Below are 22,363 nucleotides of genomic sequence, written 5' to 3' on the forward strand. Positions count from 1 at the left end.
CCAGAAGAAGGTGGTAGGATCATGAGGGGCCTTGGAATCATGTCACATGAGGTTCATTTGAAGGAACTAGGTATAGCCTGAAGGAACTAGCTAAATAGCCTCAAGAAGGGAAGACATGAATGGAAGAGATGCAAGATCACTAGCCTCAAGGATCAAATGGCTGTCATGTAGAAAAGAATTATTCTGTTTGGCCCCAGAGGATAGAACTAGTGCAGTTCATTGCACATTTAAGATTAATAAATAGGGGCAACTAGGTGGTGCATTACATAGAGCACCAGCCCTGAAATCAGGAGGACCCGAGTTCAAGTGTGATCTCAGACAATTAATACTTCCTAGCTGTGTGACCCTGGGCAAGTCACTTAACCCCAATTATCTCAGCAAGAAAAAAAAAAGATTAATAAATATGTGTTGAATGAATGAACTTGGACCAATAAGAAAACATCACAGAGAAGAAGAATTTCATTGACATGGAATCATTGATTTAGAGCTAGTAGGGATCTTGGAAGCCATCAATCAGATATGATCCCATAATTTTACAGATGAAAAAACAATCACAGAATGGTTAAGTAACTTGCCATGAGTCACACAACTAGTCATTGTTTCAGGTGGAATTTGAACCCAGATTTTCCTGACTCCAAGTCCAGTGCCTTATAAGGAAGAACTTTCTAACAATTTGAGCTCCCCAGCAAATGAGTAGTCTGTCTTGAGAGGTAATGAGTTTTCTGTCACTAGAAGTATTGAAGAAGAGCTTAGATGACAATCCATCAGAGAGCTGTGATATCAAACTCAGAGAGAAATGGAAGCGGCTAAACTATACATAAGGAACCCTGTATTGACTTAGAAAACCATATGTTAACATTCTATTCTATTGTATTTTTATTTATTTTGTTAAATATTTCCCTATTAATTTTAATCTGGCTCCAGTGGCCCTCCAGAGTGGGCTCTATATTTGACTCCTTTGCTGTAGAGGCTATTTCTTTATTAGGGCAGAGTTTGGACTCCATGAATTCTGACATCCTCTCTATCTCTAAGAATCTGTAATGCTATAAAGACAAAACTGGTGGGAGAGAGTAAAGGATAATAATAATAATGATTATTATAGCTAACATAAAGTGCTTACTTATGTGCCATGCATTGTGTTAAGAAATTTTAGAAATATTACATCATTTGATCCTCACAGCAACCCTGTAAGGGAAATGCTATTATTATCATCCCCACTTTACAAATGAGGAAACACATGGTAGAGATAAGAAACAGTAAGTATCTGAGGCTGGATTTGACAAATTCAGGTCTTTTTGACTCCAGACCCAGATCTATACCACCTCGCTGTCCCAGCTAAGGAGCAAGGGAAGGGAGAAAATATGATTTAAAAAACACAAGAAAGAAACAATGAAGGAATGGAAAGTATGAGAAGACAAGATACAAATCATAATAAGGATTTCCCAGAATTGATTTGGGGAAGTTTTATTCTAAGTTTGAAATATTCTGCCTATTTCCAGAAATTCTGGCCATGTTTCTAGATCCTAAACTATCTCATGCTAATGTTTCTGTAATAGGGTTGGACAGTTACCAACTTGTTAGCTACAGTTCTTTTCTTGGAGTTTAGATGCCTCTATCAAATTTAGGTTTCTAAGTGGGCTCAGGCAAAATGAGATCACTCCAGAGGACATTGTAGGACATCTGGCCTGGGCCTGGGAGGCAGAATCATAGAACACAGATCTGGAAGGGATTTAGAAGAGAAACCACCAGAGCTGGTAAGGGGCCTTACAAGACTCAAGGTTAGACCTGGAGGGGAGCTTAGAACATGGAATGGTAAGAGTTGGAAGGAACCCTAGAATGTTCCTTTTCTTAGAATCATCTGTAAGAGGAAGTTGTGTTGTGTGTAGGAGATGTAATATTGGATGTGAAGTCAGGAAGACCCGGTTTTGAACCCTACCCCAGACACTTACTAGCTGTGTGACTTTGGGCAAATCAACTAAAACTTTCTGGAGCTCAGTTTCCACATCTACAAAATGGGATTGAACTAATTGATCTGTTAGATCTCTTCCAACACTAAATCTGCAATCCTAGAATCCCAAAGTTCTGGAGATTTTCTGAAGTCTCTGAAAATATTACATATAGTAGTCTTTCTTTCTTTCTCTCTCTCTTTCTCTCTTTCTTCCTTCCTCTCTCTCTCTCTCTCTCTCTCTCTCTCTCTCTCTCTCTCTCTCTCTCTCTCTCTCTTCCTTCCCTCCTTCCTTCCTTCTTTCCCCCTTCCTTCCTTCCTTCCTTCCTTCCTTCCTTCCTTCCTTCCTTCCTTCCTTCCTTCCTTCCTTCCTTCCTTCCTTCCTTCCTTCCTTCCTTCCTTCTTTCCTTCCTTCCTTCCTTCCTTTCCCTTCCTCTCCCCTCCCCCTTCTTCCCTTCCTTCCTTCCTTCCTTCTCTTTTTTCCTTTTTTAATGACAAGATCTCTCTTTCTTGCCTGGAGATGCAGGGGCTATTCAGTCGCTGTCCCACACTAATCAGAATAGAATCATTTCCAATCTGGGCCAATCATTCCTCTTTAGGAAGTTGGGTAACCTTTACTTCTACTTATGTAGGAGGCATGTTCCAGAAGAGTTTAATGCAGATACTCATTTGGGTTAGCTCTATTATTTGCAGCCTCAAAGATTACAAGCCTGAGCCACCATCCCAGTCCAGAGTTATTTCTATCATCTTTTGCCTTTCTTAAAGAATGGGATTTTAGTTTGTGAAACTTTAGGTATTCTTGTTGTTTTTAAAGAAACATGTTTTATGTAAATTGTTTTAAAAGAATTACACAATGTCAACTTTACACAATTACCTAGAGTTTGCAAATGGAAAAACAGAAAATACTTTCTTTTAAAATCCCTCCAGCCACCAGGTTGTTAAAGATAATCAATTATACTAGCAGCTTTGGAGTTTCCCTCCTGAGCCTGTCATATGGTTGTGTTATTAATAGACTGTCTTGATGGGTGTGTTCTGAAAAAGCTTCCAAGTTCTCCAAGTGAGGTTCACAGAAAATGTACATGGCCGCTTTCTCATGGATTTGGGGGTTGGGGGAGCATAGACAACTGCAGAATTATTCATCCCTGAGAAAGTGCTCCTCCATACCTTCAGAAAGATTCTGCAGAGAACTGCTTATCCTTCCCATTCTTCCTAGATGTACAGTATCTGCACGGTGATATATCTATGCATGAACTTGTACACGTACAACTGGTATAATTAGATCTAGACTTCTCTTGCCTGGAGGGAAACACAGAGAGCTGGAACTCTCACAGAAGCTTGGGGGCTGTGAGTGGTGGGATTCTTTTTTCTCTTTTCCCTTACATATGCTCCTCTGATTCATTCCATTTTCAGGAACATACTGAGCAGAGCTGGGGTTGGCACTAGCACTGATCCATACAGAAAAGCTTGGCGGGGAGTGCCTGAGTTTGTCTGAAAAGGACATCTGTGCAGCCCCAGGGTGAGGGTTGGGAGGGGGCTGGGTGGGCACTGGAAGTTGTACAGGAGTGTGGAAACAGCTCATGGGCTCTTCTGGGAGGGAGCATGACACAGGAGACCTCTTTCTCCTTCAGATTTGTTCTGATAGTCCAATAGTCCAAATGGTAGATACATGTGGTCCAGTAATCCATAAGTAGTCATCTTATGGGACGTTTTATGTCTTATATGTCCTGGGATTCTTTCTCTTTCAATGTCAGAGCTGGGCTATTGAATAATAATGAATAGTTATAGTTGTAAATTTAAAACTCAGAATCTATCCACTAGTACCAAGGCACTAGACACTGTGACTTGACTCTAAAAAGTGATGTTTTTCTGATCCTTTTCGAGATAAAGGACAACAACTAACCTAGATAAATTTAAGAGGGTCTCTAAGGTGGTGCAGTAAATAAAGTATCAGGTCTGGAGTCAGAACCTGAGTTCAAATCCAGCTTCAGATATTTACTAGTTACATGGCCCTAAATAAGTCGCCCCTGTTTGCCTTATCTCAATTTCCTCATCTTCTAGAATGAATTGGAGAAGGAAATGGCAAGTCATTCCAGCGTCTTTGCCAAGAAAACTTCAAATGGGATCCTGAAGAATCAGATATGACCAAAATGACTGAACAGTAATAATGACAACCACAATTCCTCCCTAGCCAAGAAAGTGAAATTTCATAGGAACTGGGGTAATGGACTTGGAGAGACCAAAGTCAGAGTCAGGAAATCAGGAAATCAGTGAGTTTCCCATCCCTTTAGGATTTTAAGTTGAAGCTGGGCTACCTGGGCCTGAATCCTGGCTCTGTCACCTGCTACCTATGTGACACTGAATAAATCAGAAATCTCCTTGGGCCTCAGTTTTTCATTTATGAAATGGGAGTGTTAGACTACCTGGCTTTTAGGATCCTTTCCAGTTCTAAACCTATGATCCTATGACTTGGTATTGATGCTCCTGCTAAAGTCTCTGGGCTCCTTCCAATTCTTTAATTCTGGAGGAGCTAGATGAAGCATCGGCCCTGAAGTCAGGACAACCTGAGTTTAAATATGACCTCAGACACTTAACACCATGTGTTAACCTGTGTGGGTTAACCAGTGGTTAGGTGGGGTTAACCCCAACTGCCTCACCAAAAATACCCCAAACAAACCAATTCTTTAATTTTAAGACTGTGATTCAGATTCATCCAAGGTAGCACAACATAAACTTAATTTAGTGGCTTTCTTGTAAATAACTATAGAATCAAATTGCATCTGGCTTAAGTGTGTCCCATCCATATTCTAGGTTCCTGCCAAAAAGTAGCAAAGGATTTTAAATCCTGGAAAGCCGAGAGGCCACAAACCAAAGTTTGTATTCTTCATGCTAAGTGTTAGTGACATCACTGAACAACCAAAAAGGAACTGGTTCTTGGTCCCAGAGAACAGATGGTAATATGCACTTTTTCCTCTTCTTACTAGAAAGGTAGAGAACTGTGGGTGCAGAAATTTGCCCATACTGTCAGATATAGTCATTTGCCTAGTTGTACTTGACTCTAAATCCCTAACTGTATGATACCCAAAGCACCTCAGGATATTTTAAATTTTTGAGGGAAACAGCAACACTGGACATCTCTCAGAAACAGAATTACTGATTTGAGGTAGTTCACAGTGTCAACATTAGATTCTGTCACTTTACATTTCTTTCAGTAACAATGTTGGGAGTTTGATATTTGTTTGTGTTTGCTTGTGTTTTCAACTATATCAGTTAACTTTTCAAGATTCTCATTTGTAAGGTAATACCTTTGCAAAGCTGAATTTTTATTGGTTGCTATGATTAACAAGGGGAAGGGGAAGGCAAGGCAAGGCAGGCAAGGGAACAAACATTTATATGATGGCTATGTGCCAGGTATTCTGTGAAATGCTTTTACAAATATTATTTCACTTGATCCTCACAACAATCCTATAAGGGAAATGTTCTCTTTAATCTCACTTTACAGTTGAAGATACTGAGGCAACCAGAGTTTAAATGACTGGTCCAGCTGATAAGTGTCTAAAGCCATATTTAAACTCAGGTCTTCTTTACTATAGCACTATCACTCTGACCACTGCAATAGCAGTGGTCAAAATGAATGTGGAATATATACTACACAAAAATAAATGTGGACTAGGAAATGAGGCAGTCTATGTCTGATTCCAATGTTTGGAAAGCTGGGCAGGCCCAATAGGCTCAAATATCCCATTAATAAGTAATTGTGGTTATTTAAGAATGAGTTAAAAATATTTGATCTTTCAATTTATGTGTGATTTTTAAAAAAATGTCTTTTAAGTAGTTAGAACAGAAACATCTATTAATAACTATTTTAATAATAATTAATTGTTAAATAATTGTGGTTAAGAATAAAATTAAAATATTTGTTCTTTCAATGTATGTGCATTTTTTCAAACAGCTACTTAGTTGTTAAGACATACATACTTATTAATGTGTTTGGACCCAATTACTTAATTAAAAGAAGCATCTGGCCTATGGGTGCCATGAAAGGATTATTGAGCTATTAAGGGTACAGTGAATTGAAAAAGATTGGTAATTATTCTCTGTTCTATCAGCGGGTTCAATGAGCTGATATCTAGGGAAATATTTGGTAATCTGTGTACAAGACATTCTATCTCTCATCTGCTTTCTTAGGCTATATCTCATGTCTGAAATTCTCTTCTTTACCTTTATATCCTTGTACCATAACTTTTCTTCAGGCTCTAGGAATACCTCATAAAAGATTTCTCTGGAATCCCCCAGATATCAGTGCTTCTCCTTAAAAAAAATAATATTTTTTTAGTTATCTGAGCATATGTTGTGCATACATCCTTACCTTCTTCAGTAGAATGTAAACTCCTTGAGGGCAGGAATTATTTCATTTTTTTTCAATCACCCTATCTAATAGAATAGCATGCCCTGTGGTACCATAGTAATCACATAGTAATGGCACATAGTAAACACTTAAATGCTTGTAGAATTAAATCAGCTGAAATAACTTATGGCTTAAAAACCAAAAGGCTGCAATTAAACTTTGTTAAGCAAACTAAAACAAAACCCAGCCAGCCCTGAAAGTTTTGGTCATATTATTGAACTTTGATCCTTGAATTGATATCTATGATGATTCATCACTATTGAATAGCCTACTTCTTATGATGTTGGAAATGGAAAGAAAGACTCTTAGAATACAGACTGTCAAAACATAGAATATAAAATGTTTTATTATAGAATTGCAGAATGTAAGAGTAGGGAGGGATCTTAGAGGCAACCCTACTTCCTCATTTTATGATAAAACTGATATCTGGAAAGATGAAGTGACTCATCCAACATTAGTAAGAATCTGAGCCAGGATTATAAAATCAGATGCTTTAACTTCAAATCTAGTTCTTACCAAAGAATGTGGAGTCTTAGAACTGGAAAACATCATCTCGTATAAACCTTCCCATTTTATAGATGGGGAAACCAGGGACCGGGGCAATAACTGGCAAGTATCTTTCTTACTGAATCAGTAGCAGAGCTAAGGCTTGTCTCTTGACTTTTAACTCAGCACAGTCACAGGTACCAAGTTCTCTGCCATTTGTAAAAGGTTTTCCCTCAAAGGTCCTCACTCAGGCTCATGACTTGTCTCCTGTCAAACAAACTGAACGAGTGCTTCATTCCTTTGCTGCAACCACATGTTCCAAAGGAATTTCAGATGTTCCTCAGATGTATTATTCATGTCACACCACCATGTGGGTGAGAAATGCCAGCTTAGTGCTGTATATTGTGATGGATGAGAAGTCTGCCTTCAAAAAGAGAATGTACAAATTCAGGAGTCATAAATTCTGAGATCACAGAAGTTTAGAGTTGCAAGGGACTGGAGGAGTTATCTGATTCAAACTTCTCTATATTGGGGATCCTTCCAGAGTACCCACAAGAAGCAATAATGAAAATCTCATTGCAGATGAAATTTACCCTATTTCCTATATTTGAACCCTTGGATCTAACTCTGTTTCCTTCTCTCCTTCACCTTGCCAAGTTCACTCAAATCTATCCCTGCATCATCTCTTAAACCTACCCCCTCCTCTATATTCCTATTTCTTCCACCTTATCATAGAATTTTATTTCCACCTGCCTATTATCATTGCCTTCTAACTGATCTTCTTAACTCCATTTTCCTTCCCCTTTAATTTTTCTTTCATTACTTTGACAAAATAATCTTCCTTATGACTAGATATGGTCATGTCACTGATCCTTTAAAATTTTTCCAAATTTAAAAAAATCCAAAAATTACCTTGTGGTTAACTGAATAAAATTCAAACTCATTTATTTGCCTCTGTCTTGAGATAGATGATTCCAAAGATGAAAATTTCTGATTATTATATTAAATTAAGATCTGTTTATCTCTGACTCCAAGAACTAACCTAAATAATTTGAAATACTCTTTCTTACTGTTGTTATTGTTTAGTATTTCAATTGTGTCCAACTGTTTATGATCATATTTGGAGTTTACTTGGAAGATACTGAAGTGGTCTGCCATTTCCTTATCTAGCTGATTTTAGAGATGAGGAAACTGAGGCAAATAGAGTTAAATGACTTACCCAGGGTCACACAGCTTAGTAAATGTTGAGACTACATTTGAACAGATATTCCTGACTCCAGGTCTGGCATAGACTATCTTTCTGTCTTATAACCTTTTAAGTACTTGGAGATAGCAACTATGACCTCATTCTATGCTTCATCTCTAACTCATGCCTTTTCTTCTCCATTTACACATTTTTCATTTCTTTAACCATCTTCCATGTGGCATAATTTTAAATCACCTGACTATTCCAGTTTTCTTCCTAGAATCCTTTATCAGCTTACCAATGTCCTCCCTAAAATCCAATGCTCAGAATTGAACACAATATTTCAGAAGTGGTCTGATTAACGCAGAGAAGAAATATGATTCCCTCTGATCTGGACATATATTTAAATTAATTTAGTCTTCATTTAGATTAGCATTTTGTAGTAGACACAAAACATAATTGGGGCCTTTGAAGTTATGGTCTACCAAAGTCCTCCAAATCTTTTTTTCATATGAACTGATACCAAGCCACAAGTCCCCCTAACTGCTGTTAGAATTTTACATTTATTTCTATCAAATTTTTCTTGTTAATTTTAGCCCAGCATATTATCCTATTGAGATAATTTTGAATCTTTATTCAGACTAGCCAGTAAAAACTTCATGAGAAACTTCATTATGTCTTACCTAGACTAACTTTTCTCCAAGATATAGAACGATGCTCTGCATATAGTAGACATTTAAGAAATGTTTGTGCTTGGTTTTGTTGTTTTATCATCTGTTCTCCACAAAAGTCCTATGACTGTGTTTCCTCATTTATGAAGTAGATTCTAGGTTCTGAAAGAATATGCTGCAGAGGAGACAGATCAAGAATCAAGGGATCCAACTAAGTAAATAGGCTAGAAACTGGGGAATTATTTGAATGGAAACTCATGCAAAAGATAAAAATTTGGAATGTTCTACTGAAGGACCCCTCTGTGTCCAAAATAATTCTTTGTATGTAGTTAGACTACTAAACAGTGATCATCAAATCAGAAGAAAGGACCAAGGTAAAAAGAAGTCACAATATGTAATTAAAACGAATCCAATTTCACTTTTTAATGTGAAAAAATTTCATTATTGATGTCCCTATCCAATAGGAAATGGATAAGAAAACAGATAACAACACAGACTGTCATAATTTCCTTTAGAAGTATAACTACTAAAGCAGGCAAACATCATAAAGAAGAGACTGAGATAGCCTGGAAACACCTTTTCCACAAATACTTGACAGAGACATAGTGACCAAAAGCAACACATGTTTAAAATATGAACTCATCTGTAAAACTTTATGGAGAAGATAGTGGGAAATTACGAGCAGAATCATCTCATAAAACAGAGAAAAGCGGTAGAAGGGAAGAGAAACAAGTTTACAGAAACCTTAAAATGAAACCCCATTGAATCAGCTTGTCTTCAAACCAATTTAAGAAGAAAATGTAAGAATAATTAAAAACACACACACAAAGCAAAAATATCTGTCAATATTTCTATAACAAGTTATTTTCTGGGATGGCTGTATAGTTACCTCATTCAGAATCTCATATCACAAAATCTGAAAGGTGCAGAGGAAGTAGAAAAAAACACTAATGAAAACAAAAGATGAATAGTTAAACAAGGTCAAGCGTACACTGAGAAATCTGTGCAGGAGGAGATTACATAATTTGGAGAGTGCTGAGGGACTGATTCTCAAAATAAGTGTCACAGAAAGACCCTAAGCTAAGAACAATACTTGTTGTCCAGACTATAATATATATTTATATGGACAGTAGCAAACTGGTCCATCAGTACATATATTTTAGATAATCACTTCAAGTAAATAATGAGTGGGACCCAGAGTTGAGTAAGTAGGAAAGGGTAAGCTGGATTGCTTTTTAAAATTTTTTATTGTGCTTTCAACAGCTCCTGAAACTTCTCTCTCAAACAGAAATTCATCTTCCATAAGGAGCCAATATGGTGGAATAGCAGGAAGAAGTACAGCCAAATTAACCCACACAACACCTCCAAACAGATCTAGAAAATGCAACATACTGAGTCCTGACTGGCAAATCCAAGAAAAAAAATCAAAGTGAGTTATTTTTTCAGCCCAGATCAGCATGGGGAGACAAACAGAGAGGTCTGCAGTTATTGGGACAGAGGTCTGGCCAGGAATGGCCACATAGAATTTCTACCCATAGAGAAAGGCTGCAAACCAAAGAAAGAATAGGTTTCAAATCCAGAAAAGAGGATCCTAGCTTTTTTCAAGGTACAGGAATAGATTCCAACTAGCAGCTCTGTTGTTCATTAGTCAGTTCTGGGGCATAGATCCAAGGCTGAATGAGGAGGGGACCTGCACCAATAGGTTGACATCCCAGGGCGAGGAATGATTATAGGAACTAGGTTGTGTATATAGTCTGGAATGAGTTCAGAAGGAAGCAGCAGCTATGTTGTTCTGATGCCAGGAAAGTGCAGTTGCTATTCCAGTTTTGAGTGCAATCTGAAGCCCACAGTGGAATAATTGAGACAAAACTCCCAGATCAGAAGGGACCCTATGGTTTTTTTTCCCACTCCAAACCACAGAATTTTCTAACTAACTAATGGTAGTTGAGTTCAGCAGCAGTCTACTGCAACTCTCAATAGGGCAAGCCCACAAAGGTATTGCTCACATCCAAACCCAGGTGAGTATATTTGCAGAGCTCAGACCAGGACAGTGATCAGACTTTGCCCCAGATAAGAGCACATTGGGAATACTTATAGCTTGCTGATCCTTAGTATGAGCTATCCCTGTGATCTTAAATAACAAACATTTAATTCTCCCAAAAGCATCAGTAAGACCAATCCAGACCTTTCTTGAGAAGTGTACAAAGTTTGATTATAAATTAAGTCTGAAATAAGAAGCTGGAAGAATGAGCAAGCAAAAGAAAAAAAAAAAAAAGAATCCTGCCATAAAATCTATTATAGTCAAAGGAATGCTCAAGAATTCAAATTCAGAAGAAAATAATAATTCCAAAATATCTACAAGCAAAGCATCAGAGAAAAGTACAGCTTGGACACAAATTCAACTAGAATTCCTGGAAGAGATGAAGCAAAAGTTTGAAAAAGAGATGATAAGTTTTTTTTTTTTTAATCAATGAAATGATAGTGCTAATGGAAAAAATGGAAAAGAAATAAGAGCTATAGAAGAAAGAACTGGAAAAAAATAATTAACCTTTTGGCACAAGAGATTTTAAAAAAATCTTTTCCAAATACACACTCCATAAACATTGAAATGAATCAAATAAAAGTCAATGACTCCATAAGATAATAAGAAATAATGAAACAAAGTCAAAAGACTGAAAAAAATAGAAGAAAAAATAATCTATCTAATAGCAAAAACATCTGATTCGGGAACCAGACTGGGGAGGGATAACTTAAGAATCATTAAACTATCTGAAAGCTGTAGCCAAAAAGAACCCCCCCATAAAACAGAAAACCTATCTTTCATATATCAAGAAACTTTAAAAAGAAAACTACCCAGATTTTTTTATAAACAGAGGTCAGAGTAGAAATAGAAAGAATCTATTAATTACCTGAAAGAAATGCCCAAATGAAAGCTCTCAGGAATATGATAGCCAAATCAAGAGCTTCTGGATGAAATAAAAAATAAATAAATAAATACTGGAAGTAGCCAGAAAGAAAGAATTTAAGATCAAGGTCATAGTCAAGATCACTTAAGATTTAGCAGTCACCATTAAAATACTTAGAATATGATATTCCAGGCAAATTCAGGCAAAAGATAATATAGACTTATACAAAAACAACTTACTCAGTAAAACTGAGTCATTTTATAGGGAAATAAATGAACTTTTAATGAAATGTGTATATCTATATTTATATCTATATCTATATATATGTATATATACACATATACAAGGGGGACTGTGCTAGTTTGGATCTCTCTCTTTAAGCTAGAAATAGCTTGGATATAGGTTAATATTAAATTAAATAAAATTGTTTCTGAAAGAGCATAATATTAGTATTAATATTATTCTTCAACTATATGCATGTATGTATATGTGCATATAAGTACAGTTTAAAGCTATTAAAACTTAAAACTACATTAAGATTTTTTGGGGATATCCTGAATACACATACATATATACACCTTAATATGTGCATAATCTGTATATATAGGACAAACATTGCAAATGGATAATTAATAGGACTCAGAATTGAGTAAGAAGACTACAGATTGTCTTTAGGAAATGGCAAAGCTTTCTTAATCATCTTGAATTTCTTCCAGAAATAAAAGTTCATCTTTTTAATGCTAATGTTCTTCTAATGATGCTATATGTTTATGAGGCTTGGAGCTGCTGCTTCCCTTTTTAAAAAAAAATTATTTAATATTTTTCCCCAGTAACATTCAAAACAATTTTTTACATTTGTTTTTTTAAGACTTTTAAATTTCAGATTCTCTCTTTTATCCCCACCCCCATTAAGAAACTACATGTGCAGTGGCCCTGAATTCAGGAGGACCTGACTTCAAATGTGGTCTCAGACACTTAACACTTCCTAGCTGTGTGACCCTGGGCAAGTCACTTAACCCCAGCCTCAAAAAAAAAAAAAAAAAAAAGAAAAAGAAAAAGAAAAAAGAAACTTCATGTGAAGTTATACAAAATATTTCCATAGATGTCATAGTGTGAAAGAAAACATAGATCTCTCACCCTAATAAAAAAAATCTTCAAGAAAAATAAAGTTAAAAAGAGAGACATAGAAAGACAGAGACAAAGAGACATAAAGAGACAAGGAGTGAATGAAAAAGAAGGTGGGTTCTTTACGTAGCTTCTGCTCCATTTGTATGTTCTCAATGTCCAGAAGAAGCAAGTGGGGCTATTAGCATAATGAATGGGAACCTGTATGGTATATTTATGGGAAGTCATGGATGAGAGTCACTTAGCATGGGTAGGTTGTGATCTGTATTATTCAATGGAATACCCACATTGATCAATTCAGATCTATTTAAATAGTTGAGAAGACAGCTGAGGACGGAGTCCCAATGTATGCCTTTAGAGAGCTCACTCCAGGTTAACTTCAACCCATTATTCACTTTGAAAGTACAATTGCTTAGCCAGTTTTGAAGCCTTTTAACTGCCATTACCAGCCTATGTGTCATTTTCTCCAGGATATAATGAAAGGCCTTAGGAATTATATTGTTGAGTCTTTGCTCTCAAGGATCATTGAGTGCCATCTTTTTTCTAAAAAGAGTTGTAGATTAGAAAAAGTTCTTACACAATTACACAATGGTCCAAACCCCTCCTTTCACAAATGAAGTAAGAGAGATGAAGTAATTTGCCTGAAGTCACACAGCTGCTTTATGTCAGTTAGGTCATGTATATTACCTTCTATTCCTAATTTTTTCCATTAAACAAAATTACATAAAACAGATTGAGTACCCCTGCTCAAAGAGTCCATTAAAGCATATGTGAATACAAGAGTCAGTATACATTGTATGTGAGGGATATTCCATAATTAAGGTAGACTGTAACATTTCATAAATATTTAACTATAATATACATATTACTACAATTTTCATCACTGCATCTAAGTATATCACTTAGGATTTCTTTGAGAGGCAACATAACAGTGGATAGAAGGTTAACTTTGGAGTCAGCAACACTTGGATTCAAATCCTGCTTTCAAGATGAACTTATCAGCATAAGCATATGCATCCAGGTGATATAATGAAGAGTGAACTAGTCTTGAAGTCAAGAAAACTTGAGTTCAAATTTAGATTTAAACACTTATCAAGTGTGTGACCCTGAACAAGTCAGTTCACCAACTACTGCCTCAGATTCCCCTACTGTATAGCATTTTCTTGCAGGATAGTTATGAGGATCAAATGAAGTAATAATTATAAAATGTTTACCATAATTTCTGGTATACAGGAGATAATTACAAATGCTTGTTTCCTACCTCCTTTAAGCAAGTCCTACCTTCTTTAAACAAGCCATTGAACCTCTCCGTGGCTCAGACAGCTCTTTAAAAATTTAAATTTCTGGGCTTCATTGAAGTTTCCTTACCTAGATTTTTCTAAACTAGTAATAGATCCAAACTGGGGGGACAAAAGTTTGTACAATATAAATTTGGCAGCATTTTTATTTGTGTTTCTGAAATAAAATATTTTAATATCTCTTTCAACTCATCTTAATTTTTGGATTATCTACATATATACTTGTATATACTATGTTCAAAGGGATATATGTTACTTATAGAGAGTGTGAGAGAGAATGAATGAGATAGAGATTAACAGATAACAATCATGTGTTTGCCAGTGGAATGCATCATGTTTGGACAGGCAACCTCCATTTTTATAGCACTAGGTCCTGATTCCATCACTCAAAGAATTATAACACCATAGAACGTTAGTGCTAAAAGGGGCCTATTTATTCAGGACCTACCTACCATATTCCTGGCACCTGCTAGGCAGTATGAGAAATATGAAAAAATATAACTCAGTCATGTCCTCATAAAATGGCCAATTGGGCAGATGATATTTACACAGCTGAATCACAACAACCCTGTGAGATGGGTAGCAGGGGAATCAGAATTCCTATTTTACAACAGGCTAATAAGGGTTAAGTGGCTTAAGATCATAAGCATTTACGGCTGAAAACAGACCTTAGAGTTCACATAGGTAATAGATTAAAAAAAAGATAATAGAGGCCCAGAGAGGTCATTTTATAGAATATGAAATCCTCATTTGAGGAGATTCTTTTCCCAAGTAGAAGAAATATTTATATTAAATATAGTTTATTTTAAATTCTTTTCCCTTTCTTCCCTTTCTTCTTCTTCCCTTTCTTCTTGTTCTTGTTCTTGTTTCTTCTTCTTCTTCTTCTTTTCTTCCTTATAAGAGTTAACAGCTTACTTTTTAATATAGTGGCTTATAACTTCATAGCAGAGCAAACCTGCAAACCCATTTCCTCTGATTCCAAGTCTGGGAGTTCATAGCTAGTACTTACTAGAGACAAAATTCAAGTCAAAGTCTCCTGCCTTCAGTCTTTCTAGTATACTTTTACCTTTCAGAGAACTGATCATCTTCTCCCTCCCCTTCACAGAAACATCCACATAATCTCCCAGATTCCTTTTTATCTCTGATGGTACTATTTGATCCTTAGAAAGAGAACTGATTTAAAATGAGCTTAACATTTGAAAAGTTGAATCTAAGAAACACTGGAGTATAGTAGAAAGAGCATTAACCAGAAAGATTGCTGTGGTTGAAGAAGACAGAATAGATTCACAGAATTTGAGGTTGCAAAGAATCTTAGGGCTGGAAGTATAATTTTCCACTAGATCAGTGGGATCTTAATCATTTTCCTTCCTTTGTTTGTTCATTCACTCCTTCCTTCTCTCCTTTAATTCTTCCCTTTCCCTCCCTTTCTCTCTCTTTCTCTCTTTCCCCCTTTCTATTTTTTTTTCTTGGAGGCAATGGGGATTAAGTGACTTGCCCAGGACAGAGTTAATAAATGTCTGAGGCCAGATTTCAACTCAGGTCCTTCTAACTCTAGACTGGAGCTCTATTCGTTGCACCACCTGGAATGTTCCCTTAATCTTTTTGTGTGTATGTGTTTAAAGTGCACAACATAAAATTTGTAAGATTAAAAGGAAATTAATCATATTGAAATAAAATTATCAAAGTATTAAAACTCCTGATTTAGTGGAGAGGTTGGAAGGAATGCTAGACTAGACATTAGAAGTGCTATATTCTTAGAATCACAGAATAAATTCAATCCAATTCAGAATAAGAGAGAAAATTATATAATCCCAGAGTTAGAAGGAACCAATACTAGTTGGCCTAGAAAGTTATTTAGTCTAACCCACACCTGAAGAAGAGCTTCTCTATAGCATTCCTAACAAATAACCATCTAGCCTTCTTTTAAAGACCTCCTATGATAAAGAGTTCACTACTTCCCAATGTCGTCAGCAGTATGCTGAATAGAACGAGCTGATATAGCTGGTATTAGAACCAATAGTTAAATTTACAGTGAGAGCATTTATACCTTGAAAGTTGATAAATGTTACAATCAAGTTTTGTTGATTGTTTAATCTTTTTAAAAAGGTTGGTTAAAATATTAATACAGATTAAACTGAAAAAGATGTCCTACATTTTTGGAAAGTTGTCTGTAAAATATTTACTAGTACTCCTTGAAGACAGCCCATTCCACTTTTGGATAATGTTACTTGTTAGGAAGTTTTTTTTTACATCAACCCAAAATCAGGTTCACTCAATCTTCTACCTATTACTCCTAATTTTTCCCTTTACTAGGGCCAAGTATAACAAATCTAAGCCTTCTTTTTAATGACAACCTTTGAGATACCTGAAGCTTATTACCACAATCCCTTTAAGTCTTCTCTTCTCCTGGTTAATAAACCATGGTCTATTCTCTCTTACCACCATTTTCATCATCATCCTCTGGCTGCTTTCTAGCTTGTTAATGTCCTTAAGGCATTTGGTAGATAGCCTGCATGAGATAGCCCAGCAATTTCTGTGACTACTGTTATCTGCCTTACAATTCAAGAAACTCCTGAGATATGATTTTCTATGTGTAGAAATAAAGCTACGTTACTGAAAGAAATTGTATCCATTTCATATTTATTGTATACTGAAATTATTACAACTCCAGTCTCAATTTTTTTTTTTTTTTTTTTTTTTGAGGCTGGGGACTTGCCCAGGGTCACACAGCTAGGAAGTGTTAAGTGTCTGAGATCAGATTTGAACCCGGGTCCTCCTGAATTCAAGGCTGGTGCTCTATCCACTGCGCCACCTAGCTGCCCCTCCAGTCTCAATTTTGATAGATCCATTTTCTGAACAGAAGAAATCTTATGTATATGTTTACTATCATTTTTTCTTTGATGTTACTTATAGTTTGCTTGAGAAGCTTTACTGAGTAGGTTTTACCTTTTCTTCCAGACCCAGGAAAATGGTAGCTTCTTCCAAGGTGGTTGTCAGGATAATGATTAGTACCTGAACTGGGCATGCTGCCTACACTGTGATAATAGGCCCCTTTCAATGTTACTGAATGTGCACCGGCCTTGGGCCAATTATAAAAAATTGTACATTATAGGCCTTCCCTTTCCTCCCGCCTTAGGTAATAGTCACCTGTATCTAAGATTGCCAAGGACAGCCAAGGGGCTGAGTGGGCTAAAAGGCTCCTCTTCAGAAAAGTCTACACACAAGTGGAGTCACGTGTAGTCTGGCCAATCAGTACTCCCCACGGAATACATCAAGGCCAGGCCATATGATGAGACTTCGCTAATAAACTGTGTCATGTTTTCCTCTATATAAATGAAGACCCTCTTTGTGCAGCTGCAAGATACAAGTTCATGGTTAAATCGGATGTTCCCTTTTGATCTTTCCCCCTCCTTTGCATGGTCCACTCTTTTATATAAAATATACTCAATGCAACAAAAATGCAACAAAAATTATCTCATAGTGAGGCAAGCAGATATATTCATGCAAATAGCAAATTTTGTGAAGAAGCATCAACTATTCATAATCATATTCAATTTAGGGTATAGCATCTATTTTCTTTGCCATCAGCTCACTTTTGGTACACGGGGTCCCTTTCCTCTTGCTAGAGAATGAGGGTTTATGAGCTTCCCCTTTCCCATGTTTCTTATGATCCTTCAATGCAGTACCAGAATTAAACATATATTAAACATAAATATTAAATTATCTCTCTGTATTCTGCCTTGGTTAGGTCACATACTACAAATGTGACTTAGCCAAGGCAGAATATAGAGGGATAATTACACTGTAATATAAATATAATGTCTTTCTTAATACATACTAAAACTGAAAAAAATTTTAAGTAATCACTTTCAGAATTAACTCACTGAATTCACAGTTCATTCAAATCTCCAGATCCTTTCAGACAAGCTTCTATATAGTCATGCTTTTCTCATATACTTATGAAGTTTGTTTTAATCCAAGTATGGAACATTATATCTGTTAAATTGTATTTTATTAAAGAAAATAATGTATTGTCTCATTGGTTTAGTCTGTTAAGATTTCTTCAAATCTTGCCCCTATAATTTAGGATGAATTTGATCTGCTTGCCATCTATGGCATTTTCCAAGTCATTGATAGAAATATTTAACACTACAGAGCTAAATACTGATCCTGGGACATTCCACTATAGATTTCCATTTAAGACGAAATCAAGCTAGTAAGGACAATTTTTTTTAGTCCAGTTTTCAAATAGTTCTGGTTATACCTAACTGTACTATCTGTATTATTAAACCCACATCTCCATCTTGTCCACCAGGATATCATGGGAGATTTTGTCAAATATTTTACTGAAGTGTAGGTAAATTATACTAGCAGCATTTCCCTGACCAACCAGTTAGTAACCTTGTAAAAAAAAATGAGGTTAGTCTTGCATGACATATTCTTAATGAAACAATGATGCTGTTAAGTGAATCATTGCATCCACACTGGTCTCTTTAGACAGATCTCTCTTTTCATTCTTGTGGCATATGTTTCTGTTTGAGTCTTTAGAATTTCATTTTTGAGAGCTATCCATGCTTCTCTGCAGAGGAGGAAACTTACCTTTCTTGGAATCTTTTCCATTTTTCCTAACTCAAGGATATATATCCAACTATACCAATTTGCCTCTCCTCTATCACAAATTCTAAGATAAAATGATTACCTCTTCCCAAGGTTCCCCAAATTCTTAATTAAGCTACAAGATCCATCAGATCCAGAATAACATTTTCCCTTGTAACTTACTCCATTTTTGAAAAATCAAATTATCATAAAGAAAAACCAATATTTAGTTAATTTCTATGCTTTGGGAAATGGGGCAGGAAGGGAAAAAAAAGGGAGAGACAGAGACAGAAAGAGCGAGACAGACAAAGAGACAGGGACAGAGAGAGACAGACAGACAGACAGACAGAGTTCTACCACAAGATATCTGGATAAATATTCATCACTACTGTAACTTTTTTCTATAGCAGGTTTATAATATGTTAACTATTCTCATCTATTTCCTCCTTCTGTCCAAGTGGCCCACATTATGCTCATAATAGCAGTTTTGTTTCTCCCTCCACAAATTTTCATCTACATTCTCTTGAGTATGCAACCCTGCTCTAGTTCCTTGATTTCTTTATGTGAATATATATTCTTATTATACAATGCTACTCTGCCTTTTCCCATCTTTTTTCTCTTCTGTTTCTTGTGAATAAGGTAATATCTTTCCAGAATCATAATCCAGTCAAGGTCTTCATCAAATAAAGTCTCAGTAATATTGATAAGGTAACATTTGTTTACCTTGCTTATTAACTACATCTTATACACTTGTGTTTGAGCAATTTAGACCAAATTTGTTTCTGGCTTCTATCTTGGAAATTGCCTCCTATAAATTGGCTGAGCTCTTCTGTTCTTATTTTTCCCTGTGTCTTAGCTATTGAAGTCCCAGATGTTACTAGATAGATGCACAATCTCAAACAAATCAGCCCCTCTAGGCCCGTTTCTTCCTCTATAAAATGATGAGGCTAAACTAAAACAGAAATTTGCAACCTTTTATGGAATAACATTTTGTATATGTAATGAGGATAATCAGTTCCCTGCCACACTTCCCCTCCCCTTATCTGCTCTGCTTTGGAGCTGAATTTGGCTCCCTGGATACTTTGGAAGACACAAGTGCTTGGTGTTGAAGGATTTGGCACTTAGGGATGACACTGCTTTGTAGAGACTTTAAAGGGAGAGATAATTTCTGTTCTCACCCTCACTCTGTCTCCAGAGCTCAGATTGAAAAATCTGGGAGCTCCACTTGGCATTTAGGTTCCATTTTTTTAGGGTTCACCCACCGATGAACATCAATGAAAAACGTCATTCATTGATTTTTTTTCTATTTTAGGCTACATGTTTATAAGGGGAGTGCAATTTTTAAAACTTACATTGGTAAAGAGAGTTTCCTCATTTAGGCATTTCTTATCTTTGTTCCTATGCTTAATCTTTTTATTCCAAGATATATTGCACTACCAGTAGTAGTAAAACTCTATTTAGCACAGAAATCCGGAAGCAACTAAGCTAGAGAGTAGCACAAGTGGTAAGTGGTTGACCCAGCTAATCTGTTTTTAGGGAACTAATATGAACTAATATCGTGTCTGAAATGTGCTCCTTCTTTACTTCCATTTACTAGTTTTCCTGTTTCTTCAAAACTCAGCTCATATCCCCCCTTCTGCAGGAGATGTTTTGTGGTCCCATCTATGGTTATAGCCTTCTCACTGAGATTACATTCCATTTCCACAGTACATCTCACATGTACAGAGTTGTTTACATATTGTCTCCCCCATTAAAATGGGAGCTCCTGGAGGACAGACACCATTTTTTTTTTTTGGTTTTTCTTTGTAATCTCAGTGCTTAGATAAGGATCTGATATATAATAATTGCTTAATCTAGCACCAAGGACTTTGGTGACTTTAGCAGTTGTCTACAGACAAATTATAAACATATTATTGAAAATGAGTTTAAATAATGACTATTATTGTTGATCATTCCAATTCTGTCTAGCTCTCTGTGACTCCATTTGGGGTTTTTGGAGGCAAAGATACTGAAGTGGTCCGTCATTGCCTTTTCTACCTCATTTTTACAGATAAGGGGCTGAGATACATGGAGTTAACCTCTGATTTGCCCAGGATCACACAGCTAATAAGTGTGTGAGACCAGATTTAAATTAGGTCCTCCTAATTCAGGCCTAATAGTCTATTCACTGTATCCACCTAGTAATCTCTCTTTAAATAATACTTTGGAGTCTTTTTTTTTTGGGGGGGGGGGAGTAAAAGTATGAGAAAAGACAATGTTGCTTCTGTTTTTGGAGCTGCCTAAAACCCTAATCAACATGCCCAAAGACATATGTAAAAAGAGAGGTAAAATATCTTCCTTTCTATCCAGAAGTCACTGAAGGAGATAAAGCTCACCACAGAGAAAGCACAAAGGTCTGCAGCTTCTTTAAGGAGTCTTCTTGGGAGTAAGTTATCCTCCTCTTTGACTGGCAGCCCATAAGAGAAGTGTGGGTTTTGCCCATAGGACAAGCAGGTAGTCAAACAGTAATCCAGGAAAGGCAGTTTAGTATAATGGAAAGAAGACTGGATTGGTAGAGAAAGGAAATCTGAAGACTTGACTATGAATCCAACTTCAGACATTTACCATTATCCCTTTTACATCATGACTTTCTCCATTGTGATTTCAATCTATCACAGGTCGGCATAACAAATTAAATGGAAATTTGGGTGGAGTTTTGCAGAAGCCTGCATACAATACACAAACATTAGCAGATAAACAGAAAAAAGTTTAGAATCTCAGAAATGTATTAAGTATATGTAGAGTCATATCATATCAACATATATTATCTTTTAATACTGTAAATACTCCATAAAAGATAAAGAAAAATTGCAGACTTCTCTGGTTATGGAGAGTCAAAAAATTTTACCCAGATTTTCAGGATCATGTGGGTGCCGAGCACCAATCCCTGTGATGTGAAAGGAAAAACTACTTTCTGTGTGATTTAGGTAAATCAATTAACCTCTCTGTAGTTCATTTCCTTATTTGAAGAATTAGAGGATCAAGTTCTCAGCCCCTAAGGTCTCTTCCAGAGCTACACTTAAGATTCTTTGACTGAAAGATTTGGGATTTTAAGAGGGGAGGTGGATAGGAGAGTGGAGCACATCTGCTAACCTGTCAAAAAAGTCTTAAATAACAACTAGCTGGAATATGCCAGAAATATGATGCATGCACCACAGAGGTAGGGTAGGTAATTATTAGAAAGCATCAGGGAGTCTAACCTTGATATTATGCCTCCTAGGATTATCACAGTGTATGAATGTTTGTTGGATGCTGGACAGCCAACTTGGTGAGCAGAGAATAACTGGCTAAAGTTTCTAACTTCCTCCAAAGAGGAAGGAGAGCAGCTTTCCAGCTTTGTCCTAAGGTTGGAGAAACTGTTAGGAAGGGCAGAGATTGCTAAGAGCAAAAAATAAAAACACAGGTGGAGCTAGTGGGGATTTCCACAGGACCATATGGTTGTACTTCACAAATTAAGGCAATGTCAGCAGCGATAATGAAAATAATTTTGTTGTTGTTCAGTTGTGTCCAGCTCTTCATGTCCCCATTTGGAGTATTCTGCAGATTTGCCATTTCCTTTTACAGCTAATTTTGCAAATGAGAAAACTGAGGCAAATACAAGTTAGTGACTTGCTGAGAGTCATGTAGCTAGTAAGTGTCTGAAATCACATTTGAACTCAGGTTTGACTCCATACCAAACACCTAACATTGCTTCAATTAATTTTCC

Source organism: Sminthopsis crassicaudata, chromosome 2 (genome assembly GCF_048593235.1).
Source record: "Sminthopsis crassicaudata isolate SCR6 chromosome 2, ASM4859323v1, whole genome shotgun sequence".
Taxonomy (NCBI): Eukaryota; Metazoa; Chordata; class Mammalia; order Dasyuromorphia; family Dasyuridae; genus Sminthopsis; species Sminthopsis crassicaudata.